Consider the following 13,148-nt stretch of genomic DNA (forward strand, 5'->3'; position numbering starts at 1 on the left):
AATGGTGTGTATAAACGGTAGGGGTGTATAATGGTGTGTATAAACGGTAGGGGTGTATAATGATGTGTATAAATGGTAGGGGTATATAATGGTGTGTATAAACGGTAGGGGTGTATAATAATGTGTATAAACGGTAGGGGTGTATAATGGTGTGTATAAATGGTAGGGGTGTATAATGGTGTGTATAAACGGTAGGGGTGTATAATGGTGGGTATAAACGGTAGGGGTGTATAATGGTGTGTATAAACGGTAGGGGTGTATAATGCTGTGTATAAACGGTAGGGGTGTATAATGGTGTGTATAAACGGTAGGGGTATATAATGGTGTGTATAAACGGTAGGGGTGTATAATGATGTGTATAAATGGTAGAAGTGTATAATGGTGTGTATAAACGGTAGGCGTGTATAATGATGTGTATAAACGGTAGGGGTGTATAATGGTGTGTATAAATGGTAGGGGTGTATAATGGTGTGTATAAATGGTAGGGGTGTATAATGGTGTGTATAAATGGTAGGGGTGTATAATGGTGTGTATAAACGGTAGGGGTGTATAATGATGTGTATAAACGGTAGGGGTGTATAATGGTGTCTATAAACAATAGGGGTGTATAATGGTGTGTATAAATGGTAGGGGTGTATAATGGTGTCTATAAACAATAGGGGTGTATAATGGTTGGTATAAACGGTAGGGGTGTATAATGGTGTGTATAAACGGTAGGGGTGTATAATGGTGTGTTAAAAACGGTAGGGGTGTATAATGATGTGTATAAACGGTAGGGGTGTATGATGATGTGTATAAACGGTAGGGGTGTATAATGGTGTGTATAAACGGTAGGGGTGTATAATGATGTGTATAAATGGTAGGGGTACATAATTGTGTGTATAAACGGTAGGTGTGTATAATGGTGTGTATAAACGGTAGGGGTGTATAATGATTTGTATAAACGGTAGGGGTATATAATGGTGTGTATAAACGGTAGGGGTGTATATTGATGTGTATAAACGGTAGGGGTGTATAATGGTGTGTATAAATGGTAGGGGTGTATAATGGTGTGTATAAACGGTAGGGGTATATAATTGTGTGTATAAACGGTAGGGGTGTATAATGGTGTGTATAAACGGTAGGGGTATATAATTGTGTGTATAAACGGTAGGGGTGTATAATGGTGTGTATAAATGGTAGGGGTGTATAATGATGTGTATAAACGGTAGGGGTATATAATGGTGTGTATAAACGGTAGGGGCGTATAATGATGTGTATAAACGTTAGGGGCGTATAATGGTGTGTATAAATGGTAGGGGTGTATAATGGTGTCTATAAACAATAGGGGTGTATAATGGTGTGTATAAACGGTAGGGGTGTATAATGGTGTGTATAAGCGGTAGGGGTGAATAATGGTGGGTATAAACGGTAGGGGTGTATAATGGTGTGTATAAACAGTAGGGGTATATAATTGTGTGTATAAACGGTAGGGGTGTATAATGGTGTGTATAAACGGTAGGGGTGTATAATGATGTGTATAAACGGTAGGGGTATATAATGGTGTGTATAAACGGTAGGGGTGTATAATGATGTGTATAAACGGTAGGGGTGTATAATGGTGTGTATAAATGGTAGGGGTGCATAATGGTGTGTATAAACGGTAGGGGTGTATAATGGTGGGTATAAACGGTAGGGGTGTATAATGGTGGGTATAAATGGTAGGGGTGTATAATGGTGTGTATAAACGGTAGGGGTGTATAATGATGTGTATAAACGGTAGGGGTGTATAATGGTGTGTATAAACGGTAGGGGTGTATAATGGTGTGTATAAACGGTAGGGGTGTATAATGATGTGTATAAACGGTAGGGGTGTATAATGGTGTGTATAAACGGTAGGGGTATATAATGGTGTGTATGAACGGTAGGGGTGTATAATGATGTGTATAAACGGTAGTGGTGTATAATGGTGTGTATAAATGGTAGGGGTGTATAATGGTGTCTATAAACAATAGGGGTGTATAATGGTGTGCATAAACGGTAGGGGTGTATAATGGTGTGTATAAGCGGTAGGGGTGAATAATGGTGGGTATAAACGGTAGGGGTGTATAATGGTGTGTATAAACGGTAGGGGTATATAATTGTGTGTATAAACGGTAGGGGTGTATAATGGTGTGTATAAACGGTAGGGGTGTATAATGATGTGTATAAACGGTAGGGGTATATAATGGTGTGTATAAACGGTAGGGGTGTATAATGATGTGTATAAACGGTAGGGGTGTATAATGGTGTGTATAAATGGTAGGGGTGCATAATGGTGTGTATAAACGGTAGGGGTGTATAATGGTGGGTATAAACGGTAGGGGTGTATAATGGTGGGTATAAACGGTAGGGGTGTATAATGGTGTGTATAAACGGTAGTGGTGTATAATGATGTGGATAAACGGTAGGGGTGTATAATGGTGTGTATAAACGGTAGGGGTGTATAATGGTGTGTATAAACGGTAGGGGTGTATAATGATGTGTATAAACGGTAGGGGTGTATAATGGTGTGTATAAACGGTAGGGGTATATAATGGTGTGTATAAACGGTAGGGGTGTATAATGATGTGTATAAATGGTAGTGGTGTATAATGGTGTGTATAAACGGTAGGGGTGTATAATGATGTGTATAAACGGTAGGGGTGTATAATGGTGTGTATAAATGGTAGGGGTGTATAATGATGTGTATAAAAGGTAGGGGTATATAATGGTGTGTATAAACTGTAGGGGTGTATAATGATGTGTATAAACGGTAGGGGTATATAATGGTGTGTATAAACTGTAGGGGTGTATAATGGTGTGTATAAACTGTAGGGGTGTATAATGATGTGTATAAACGGTAGGGGTATATAATGTTGTGTATAAACGGTAGGGGTGTATAATGATGTGTATAAAAGGTAGGGGTATATAATGGTGTGTATAAACTGTAGGGGTGTATAATGGTGTGTATAAACGGTAGGGGTATATAATGGTGAGTATAAACGGTAGGGGTGTATAATGGTGTGTATAAATGGTAGGGGTGTATAATGATGTGTATAAACTGTAGGGGTGTATAATGGTGTGTATAAACGGTAGGGGTGTATAATTGTGTGTATAAATGGTGGGGGTGTATAATGGTGTGTATAAACGGTAGGGGTGTATAAAGATGTGTATAAACGGTAGGGGTGTATAATGATGTGTATAAACTGTAGGGGTGTATAATGGTGTGTATAAACGGTAGGGGTGTATAATGATGTGTATAAACAGTAGGGGTGTACAATGGTGTGTATAAACAGTAGGGGTATATACTGGTGTGCATAAATGGGCAGCCAAGCAACAAGCACCACATTTTGCACAAATTTGAATCGGCAACTAGCCAAAGTGCCTTGTTAAGGACACGCATCCTGTTGATGATTGAACAGATTATTTGATGGCTACCACCGTCCTGCCCGATTATATACCCCCCAGCCACCAAACTTGTCATAGAATCATAGAATTTACAGTACAGAAGGAGGCCATTCAGACCATCGAGTCTGCACCAGCTCTTGGAACGAGCACCCTATCCAGGCCCACATCTCCATCCTATTCCCAAAACCCAGTAACCCCACCCAACACTAAGACACTAAGGGCAATTTAGCCCAGCTAACCCACCTAACCTGCACATCTCTGGACTGTGGGAGGAAACCAGAGCACCCGGAGGAAACCCACGCACACACAGGGAGAATGTGCAGACTCCGCACAGACAGTGACCCAAGCTGGGAATCGAACCTGGGACCCTGGAGCTCTGAAGCAATTGTGCTAACCACTATGCTACCGTGCTGCCCTCATGGATGCGAGGGCCCACTGTCGAGGTATGTGCATGATGAATGGATGGTTTGCTGAGGTTCTAGAAATTTACTGATTCTTGTAAATCTGTGTCATGAGGAAAATCGCAGAAAAGTGAGAAAATAAGCTTTTTGAAAATGTAGGTAAACATACAGCACAAAAAGAGGCCATTCGGTGTCTGTGCCAGTTCTCTTTCCCATTAACCCTAGAAAATATACCCAATGCCCTTTGGACAATTAACATTGAATGTGCTTCCACCACCCTTGCAGGCACATCATAAAAATATGCAGTGTTAAAAAAGATTCTAATTTCCTCTGGTCTTTACTTTAATTACTTTAAATCTGCGCTCTCTGCTTACCTACCTTGTTGCCACCAGTTTCTGTTGATTTACTGTATAAAGTAAAAAAAGTAAAAGTATAAAGTAATCTTTATTGTCACAAGTAGGCTTACATTAAGCAATGAAGTTACTGTGAAAAGCCCCTAGTCGCCACATTCCGGCGCCTATTCGGGTTCACAGAGGGAGAATTCAGAATGCCCAAATTACCTAACAGCACGCCTTCGGGAATTATGGGATGAAATCGGAGCACCCGGAGGAAACCCACGCAGACACGGGGAGAACATGCAGACTCTGTACAGACAGTGACCTAAGCCGGGAATCGAACCCCGGTCTCTGACACTGTGAAGCAACAGTGCTAACCCCTGTGCTACCTGCCACCCTTGGGTTGTGTGAAGTGCTCACTTAACCACAATTGTCAACTCCATATTAGGATTAGCCTTCAGCCGTACGGCCAGAGGCCTCAGCAGTCGGTGGGGATTATGGGTGGTCATTGGGAAGACGGACAGGGACAAAGTTTGCCCAGGAACAGGCACACATGATCCAGAGGTTGGCATGGTGCTGCCACGCACGGTTGCACCCCAGTTGCCTCCCCACCGCCACTCCCACCCTCCCAAGGTAGCCCACCCCTGTGGAGGGTACCCCACACTCAGCCAAGGGTCCCCACCTCCCACCGAGCACTGGGGTGGAATGCCCAGTGCCCCGGGCTCTTTGCCTGTGAGCAAAGATGGCTACTCACCTCAACTGCTCCCCACAGAAGCTCTTCCACCAGCTTCACATTTTTCAAAAGGAGTACTAATCAGCCCCAGCGTGACCACTTAGAACATAGAACATTACAGCGCAGTACAGGCCCTTCGGCCCTCGATGTTGCGCGGACCTGTGAAACCACTCTAAAGCCCATCTACACTATTCCCTTATCGTCCATATGTCTATCCAATGACCATTTGAATGCCCTTAGTGTTGGCGAGTCCACTACTGTTGCAGGCAGGGAATTCCACGCCCTTACTACTCTCTGAGTAAAGAACCTACCTCTGACATCTGTCTTATATCTATCTCCCCTCAATTTAAAGCTATGTCCCCTCGTGCTAGACATCACCATCTGAGGAAAAAGGCTCTCACTGTCCAATCCTCTGATCATCTTGTATGCCTCAATTAAGTCACCTCTTAACCTTCTTCTCTCTAATGAAAACAGCCTGAAGTCCCTCAGCCTTTCCTCATAAGATCTTCCCTCCATACCAGGCAACATTCTGGTAAATCTCCTCTGCACCCTTTCCAATGCTTCCACATCCTTCCTACAATGCGGCGACCAGAATTGCATGCACTACTCCAAATGCGGCCGCACCAGAGTTTTGTACAGCTGCAACATGACCTCGTGGCTCCGGAACTCAATCCCTCTACCAATAAAAGCTATCACACCGTACGCCTTCTTAACAACCCTCTCAACCTGGGTGGCAACTTTCAGGGATCTATGTACATGGACACGGAGATCTCTCTGCTCATCCACACTGCCAAAAATCTTACCATTAGTCCAGTACTCTGTCTTCCTGTTATTCCTTCCAAAATGAATCACCTCACACTTTTCTGCATTAAACTCCATTTGCCACCTCTCAGCCCAGCGCTGCAGCTTATCTATGTCCCTCTGTAACTTGTAACATCCTTCCGCACTATCCACAACTCCACCAACTTTAGTGTCATCTGTAAATTTACTCACCCATCCTTCTGTGCCCTCCTCCAGGTCATTTATAAAAATGACAAACAGCATTGGCCCCAAAACAGATCCTTGTGGTACACCACTAGTAACTGGACCCCAGTCTGAACATTTCCCATCAACCACCACCCTTTGTCTTCTTCCAGCTAGCCAATTTCTGATCCAAACTGCTAAATCACCCTGAAACCCATGCCTCCATATTTTCTGCAGTTGCCTACCATGGGGAACCTTATCAAACGCTTTACTGAAATCCATATACACCACATCAACTGCTTTACTCTCATCCACCTATTTGGTCACCTTCTCAAAGAACTCAATAAGGTTTATGAGGCACGACCTACCCTTCACAAAACCGTGTTGACTATCCCTAATCAAATTATTCCTTTCCAGATGATTATACATCCTATCTCTTATAAACCTTTCCAAGATTTTGCCCACAACAGAAGTAAGGCTCACTGGTCTATAGTCACCGGGGTTGTCTCTACTTCCCTTCTTGAACAAGGGGACAACATTTGCTATCCTCCAGTCTTCTGGCACTATTCCTGTAGACAAAGATGACTTAAAGATCAAAGCCAAAGGCTCAGCAATCTCCTCCCTAGCTTCCCAGAGAATCCTAGGATAAATCCCATCCGGCCCAGGCGACTTATCTATTTTCACACTTTGCTGGGAGGCTGATGAATGACGGAGGCCGTTGAGTATGGGGTGACTCTCGTTAATTGTATGGGGCGATGGCGAGATCCTGATTTCACCGACGGAGCGGGCCAGTTGCATCGCAAACTGATTGCCGCCTGGCGCGGTTCTCGTTTTCAGTCTCTCCTGCTATTCACTGGCCTTGTTTTGCTTGAGCGAGAATGTAACGAGGCTGGAGAACTGCGCTCTATGTATGTGTGTGAAAGTGTGAGTGAATGTGTGCGTGTGTGAAAGTGCATGTGTGCGTGAGCATATGATTGTGAGTGTGTCTGAGTGTGAAAGTGTGTGTGTATGAATGGTTGTGTGAGTGCATCTCACCGACGGGGACAGGGGGGGGGGGGGGGGTTGGGGGGGGGCGGGGATTCCAGGCCCAGATCTCCATTCCTGGATCCTTTTTAGAATTGTACCGCTTAGGTTATGTTACCTTTTGCCAGCTCCCTTCTAAAATGCACCACCTTGTTTCATTTCATTGAATTAGTGTGCCGTGCATGCCAATTTCACCAGTCTGTCTGTACCAGGCTGAAGTCTGGCTTTATACTCCTCACTGTTGACCTCATTTCCAAGCTTGGTGTCAACTGCAAACTTTGAAACATGCCTCTTTACTCAAGTCGAGGCCAGTGATCTATATCAGGCATGGCCAAAGTGTAGCTCACGAGCTGCATGTGGCTCTTTGACACAGAGTGCAGCCCAATCCTTGTGCTGTGAAACCCGTTAAATCCGGTAAACACTCGGGCACATCCTTGGCCACAAGCAGCTTCACAGAAGAGGAGAACAGGAGAGCAGGCAGCAGCATTGGGAAGAAGGAGGGAGCAGGGTCAAGATCAACAGTTCATTCCAGCACCATGACGGGGCGGCAAGGTAGCACAGGTAGCACTGTTGTTTCACAGCTCCAGGGTCCCAGGTTCGATTCCGGCTTGGGTCACTGTCTGTGCGGAGTCTGCACGTCCTCCCCGTGTCTGCGTGGGTTTCCTCCGGGTGCTCCGGTTTCCTCCCACAGTCCAAAGATGTGCGGGTTAGGCGGATTGGCCATGCTAAATTCCCCCTTAGTGTCCAAAAAAAGGTTGGGTGGGGTTACTAGGTTACGGGGATAGAGTGGAGGTGTGGGCTTGGGTAGGGTGGTCTTTCCACGGGCCGGTGCAGACTCGATGGGCCGAATAGCCTCCTTCTGCATTGTAAATTCTATGATGACAAGATTTACTTTGCAGTTTCCCCACTGGTCCTGCATTAGGCCGGGTGTCCATTGGCACAAACTTTCCCTGGCTCGCTAACCCACCCGCTCGCTGCTGGCCCCCCAATTTCTGTCTGGAAAGGGAGTTTAATGCGGAACAGGATTGCAAGAATCTACATCTGTGGGGATCCAGGAACTTTTTATTTAAATTTAGAGTATCCAATTCTTTTTTTCCAATTAAGGGGCAATTTAACGTGGACAATCCACCTAACCTGCACATCTTTGGGTTGTGGGGTTAAGACCCACACAGACATGGGGAGAATGTGCAAACTCCACACGGACAGTGACCCGGGGCCGGGATCGAACCCGGATCCTCGGCGCCGTGAGAGAACAGTGCCAACCACTGCGCCACCGTGCCACCCCAAGGGACACGGGAACTCTGATTCAGATTTATCCTTCAGTAGTGGGCTACAGCTTCTTTCCCAAGTAAAATCATTTTTTTTTTTAACCTTTCGAATGATTTTCCACATTGGAGAAGCAAGGCTGCTTAAGTCCGTTAAGCCGTGAGCATGAGCTAGCTCTGATGTGTGTCAGTGAAGCAGATTTGAGTTTTCCTAAGGATGCCCGGAAGATTCGAGGGAAAGAAGCTGAAGGTTTCCTCATGGAAGTGTGTGCAATAGTAATAAAAATGTGTCTGAAACGTTGCCGGTGTCTTGCTGCTCTTGAATGGCTGAAGATTATTAAAAACAATATATATATAAAACATAAATTAAGAAGTGATCTCATTGCTGATCCTTGGGGGCCACTACTGCCCTTCCAGTCTGAAAAATAACTATTCATGCTATCCTGTTTTCTATCTTGCAGCAAATTTTGTCGGCACATTACCACCATCCCTTTATCCTATGGATTCAATGAACCAGTAACATTCCAACAGTCTTGGAAGGAATGAGCTTGAATGTTTTAAGTTGCCTCTGAAAGGTGTTTTTTTTTTACAAAATCGCAATTCTACTTACAGTTATTATCAGTGATTCTGGTTTGACGAGCGTGCACCAGGGTTCCCAAATGTGTGTAGGCTGTTGCAAATTTTCAGCTGCCGTGGAAACTGCTGCCTCAGTTTTTCACCTTAGCAGCGATCTGCAGGCTGATCTCTGGGGGGATATTGGATATGGTGTGAAATTACACATGCTAAGGTCAGTCCACAGGGGCACTCCTGGTATCCATGGCATTTGAAGGGAATCGTTACAATTCGGCGCAGGCTGGAGGCTGAGACCCTTTAACTGAAGTTTAATGGGAAAATCCATTCTCATCTCAGCTGCCCGGCGTCTCAGTGTGAATGGAATTTGCTGATCTTAGTTTTGAGGGTGTTTCGGCTCACTTCATAAAACTGTTCCTCTGTTTCCCCCATGAAGGCACCGACTTCCGTCAGCTTCATCAATTCCAGCGCCCCCCCCCCCCCTTTCTCATTGATGGATCCGAGGTCAGTGTTAACCCTGCCAACCTGGTGGGAAAGAGATGAGCGAGCAGTTAGAAATGCCAGCCAGCAATCATTTCAGGTAAAATGAAAAAAACAACATTTTTTTAAGGCTCAGAATGAGTTTTCTCCTCGGTGTCGCCGGCAGCAGTGTCTAGTAGACTGAAGCAACACTCGCGCCACATTAGTGCCAGGCAATGGCCATCTCCAACAGGAGTGAATCCAGCCATCACCCCATGGCATTCAATAGCATTACCATCGCTGAATCCCTCCACTATCAAGACCCTGGAGGTTACCATTGACCAAAAGCTAAACTGCACCTGTGGCTACAGGAGCTGGTCAGAACTTGGGAATTCTTGAGTGACTAACTCAGCTTCTAACTGCCAAAAGACTCTCCTTTATCTACGAGGTGCAAGTGTGGTGAAATACACTCCCCTTACCTGGATGAGTGCAGCTCTAACAACACTCAAGAAACTTCATACCATTCAGGACAAAACAACCAACAAGCACCAACCCAGCGACCACCATCAGCACCAATTCCAGCAATGAGCATCAGCAGCAACCCCAGTGACCAATACCAGCAACCAGCGGCAGCCACAGTGACCAGCAACCCCTGCGACTAGCAGGAGCCCCAGAAACCAGCAACGCCCTGGCCAATAGCAGCCACCCCAGCAATGAGCGGAAATCTGAGCGACTAGCTTTGGTAATAGCCCCGGCAACCAGCAATAACCCCAGTGACAGGACCAGCAGGAACTCCAGCAACAACCCCAATGACAGGACCAGTAGGAACCCCAGCAACCACCAGGAACCCCCACCAGCAGCCAACCCAGCAACCAACAGCAATATGAGTGACCAGCCATAACCTTAACGACCAGCTCTGGTAACAACCCCAGCAACCAGCAGCAACCCCAGTGACCAGCAAGAACCCCAGTGACCAGCACCAACACCAGTGACCAACAGAAACCCAAGGGACCAGCTGGATCCCCTATGCCTGGCACCAACAGCAACCCCCACCACAGCAGCTTGAATGACCATCAGCGACCCAGCACCAACAGCAACCCCCACGACCAGCAGGAACCACCCCACCAGCAGCCACCCTAGCAACCAACAGGATCATGAGCGACAAGCCATAACCTTGGCAACCAGCTCCGGTAACAATCCCAGCAACCAGCAGCAACCCCAGTGACCATCAGGAACCCCAATGGCCAGCACCAACACCAGCAACCAGCACCGGCAGAAACCTGAGGGACCAGTTGAACCCCCTGCGCTCAGCACCAACAGTAATCCCACCACCAGCAGCAACCCCAGCACCAATAGCAACCCAGCGACCAGCAGAAACCCCAAAGACCAGAAGAAACCTGAGGGACCAGCAGCAACCGCAGAACCATTAGGAACCCCACCACCACCAGCAACCCGAGTGACCAGCAGCAACCTGAGCAACCCCACCACCAACAGTAACCTCAGAGACCAGCAGCAACACCAGCACCAGCAGCAAACCAAGTAACCAGCAGCAACCCAAGTGACCAGCAGCAACCCAAGTGACCAGCAGCAAACCAAGTGACCAGCAGCAACCGTCACACCAACAGGAAACCCAGAACCAACAGTAACCCCAGAGACCAGTAGCAACCCCAGCATTGACCCAGGTGAACAAGAATAACACTAGCGGCCAACACCAGCAACAACCACACTGGTTAGCACTAGCAACAACCCCAGCGACTAACACCAGCAGTAACCTCCTTAACCCGCACCAGCAGCAGCCACACTGACCAGCACCAGCAACAACCCATGACCGCAGCCAGCAGAATCCACAATGACCAGCACCAGCAGCAACTTCAGTGACCAGCATAAGCAGTAACCCCAGTGACCAGCACCAGCAGAAACCCTAGTGCCCAGCACCAGCAGAAACCCCAGTGCCCAGCAGCAACCCCATTGACCATAACCAGCAGTAACCCCAGTGACTAGCGCCAGCAACAAACCAGTGACCAGAACCAGCAGCAAACCAGTGACCAGCACCAGTACTAACCCCATTGACCATCACCAGCAGTAACCCCCATTGACCAGCACAAGTAGTAACCCTAGTGATCACCACCAGCAGTAACTCCATCAGCCCCATTGACCAGCACAAGCAGTAACCCTCATTGACCAGCACCAGCAGCAATCCAGTAACCATCACCAGCAGCAACCCAGTGACCAGCACCAGTAGTAACCCTATTGACCATCACCAGCAGAAACCCCATTGACCATCACCAGTAGCGCCAGCAGCAAACCAGTGACCAGCACCAATTGTAACCCCATTGACCATCACCAGCAGTAAACCTAGTAACCATCATCAGCAGTAACCCCAGCAGTCCCATTGACCAGCCCCAGCAGCAAACCAGCGACCATCACCAGCCCCAGCAACCAGCAGTAACCCCAGAGACCAGCAGCAACTCCAGCGGCCATATCCAGCAGCAACACCAGTGACCAGCAGCAACCCCAGCGACCAGTACCCAACAGTAACCTCAGTGACCAACAACTCCAGTGACCAGCAACAACCCCAGAAACCAGGTCCAGCAGTAACCAGCAGCAACTCAAGTGACCTAGCAGCACCCCAGCAGCCAGCAGCAACACCAGTGACCAGCACCAATTCCAGCGACCAGCACCAACAGTAACCTCAGTGACCAGCAACAACTCCAGTGACCAGCAGCAACCCCAGCAGAAATCCCAGAGACCAGCTCCAGTAGTAACTCCAGCAATCAGCAGCAGCTCCAATGACCAGCAACAACCCCAGCAAACAGCAACAAACTCAGTGACCAGCAGAAATGCCTGCAACCAGCTCGAGCAGCAGCCCCATTGAACAGCAGGATCTCCAGCACCACCAGTAACCTCAGCATCAGCAACAACTCCAGCAATCAGCATCATCCCAAGTAACCAGTAATAACCCGAGAAGGCAACACCAGCAGCTAGTGTATGTTCAGTAGGTCTCACAAAGAAGTTTTATGTCTTACATGGTTAAACATTATGGGCTGGATTCTCCAATTGTCGCGGCAGAAATTGCATTCGGCGATCGGCTGGAGAATCCACTTTTACGCTGGAATCGGCGGGGGGGGGGGGAGGGTGGGGGGCACCGATTTTCCGATGTTCCGCTCCCTCATAAACAGACGGCGTCGGGACGTCCTCAGGGCATCACTTGAGGCCCTCCCCTGATGCTTGGCCCCGATGGGCTGAGTGCCCGACAGCGTGGGACACGTGTCCTCACAACTTTCGGGGACCTCGCATTGTGGCTGTGGACTGTGTCCAGTGCTGTCACAGTCGCGGGGGGGGGGGGGGGGGGGGGGGGGTGCCGTTCGGCTAGCGGGGGAGGGGGGCTTTGGCGGGGGCTGGGGGGGCTGGTAGGGGTGGTCCGGGGGTGGCGGGGGGGGGTTACAGGGGGGCAGTTTTTGGCAGGGTCCGCACATGGCCGACGCCATTGCTGTTTGGCGTGGCCCGCCGCAGGCCGCTGCCGTGCACATGCACAACCACGGACCCGACCATTCTGGGGCCGTATCCGCAGGTAAAGCTGGGGCTTTACGTGGCGCGGCTGCTAGCCCCCCACCGGGCGGAGGATTGGTGCAGGGGCTCCGCCGACTTTCTGATCGTAAGACCAGATGGATGGGCGGCACAGTAGCACAGTGGGTAGCAGTGTTGCTTCACAGCTCCAGGGTTCCAGGTTCGATTCCCGGCTTGGGTCACTGTGCGGAGTCTGCACGTTCTCCCCGTGTCTGCGTGGGTTTCCTCTGGGGTTCCGGTTTCCTCCCACAAGTCCCGAAAGACGTGCTGTTAGGTAATTTGGACATTCTGAACTGTCTGTCTGTGTACCCGAACAGGCTCCGGAATGTGGCGATTAGGGGCTTTTCACAGAAACTTCATTGCAGTGTTAAAGTCAACCTACTTGTGACAATAAAGAATATTATTATTAGAAAAAAGATTATTA

The 13,148-nt window shown here is 48.1% G+C and overlaps 1 protein-coding gene across 4 annotated transcripts in view; it reads right to left on the minus strand.

Moving 5' to 3' along the window:
* LOC140403839 (ankyrin repeat and fibronectin type-III domain-containing protein 1-like) overlaps nucleotides 1–9,131 on the minus strand; it is a 453,883-nt gene extending 444,752 nt beyond the window's left edge. For 2 of the 4 annotated variants that reach the window (XM_072492021.1, XM_072492017.1), the window contains exon 1: nucleotides 8,739–9,130. The gene's annotated coding sequence lies outside the window, so the exon portion shown is untranslated. Of the gene's footprint in view, nucleotides 1–4,187; nucleotides 4,216–8,738 lie in introns of all 4 variants that reach the window. The other 2 variants (XM_072492019.1, XM_072492020.1) reach the window with 2 other exon arrangements.
* Nucleotides 9,132–13,148: the final 4,017 nt, after the last annotated feature.

Source organism: Scyliorhinus torazame, chromosome 29 (assembly GCF_047496885.1).
Source record: "Scyliorhinus torazame isolate Kashiwa2021f chromosome 29, sScyTor2.1, whole genome shotgun sequence".
NCBI classification, from domain to species: domain Eukaryota; kingdom Metazoa; phylum Chordata; class Chondrichthyes; order Carcharhiniformes; family Scyliorhinidae; genus Scyliorhinus; species Scyliorhinus torazame.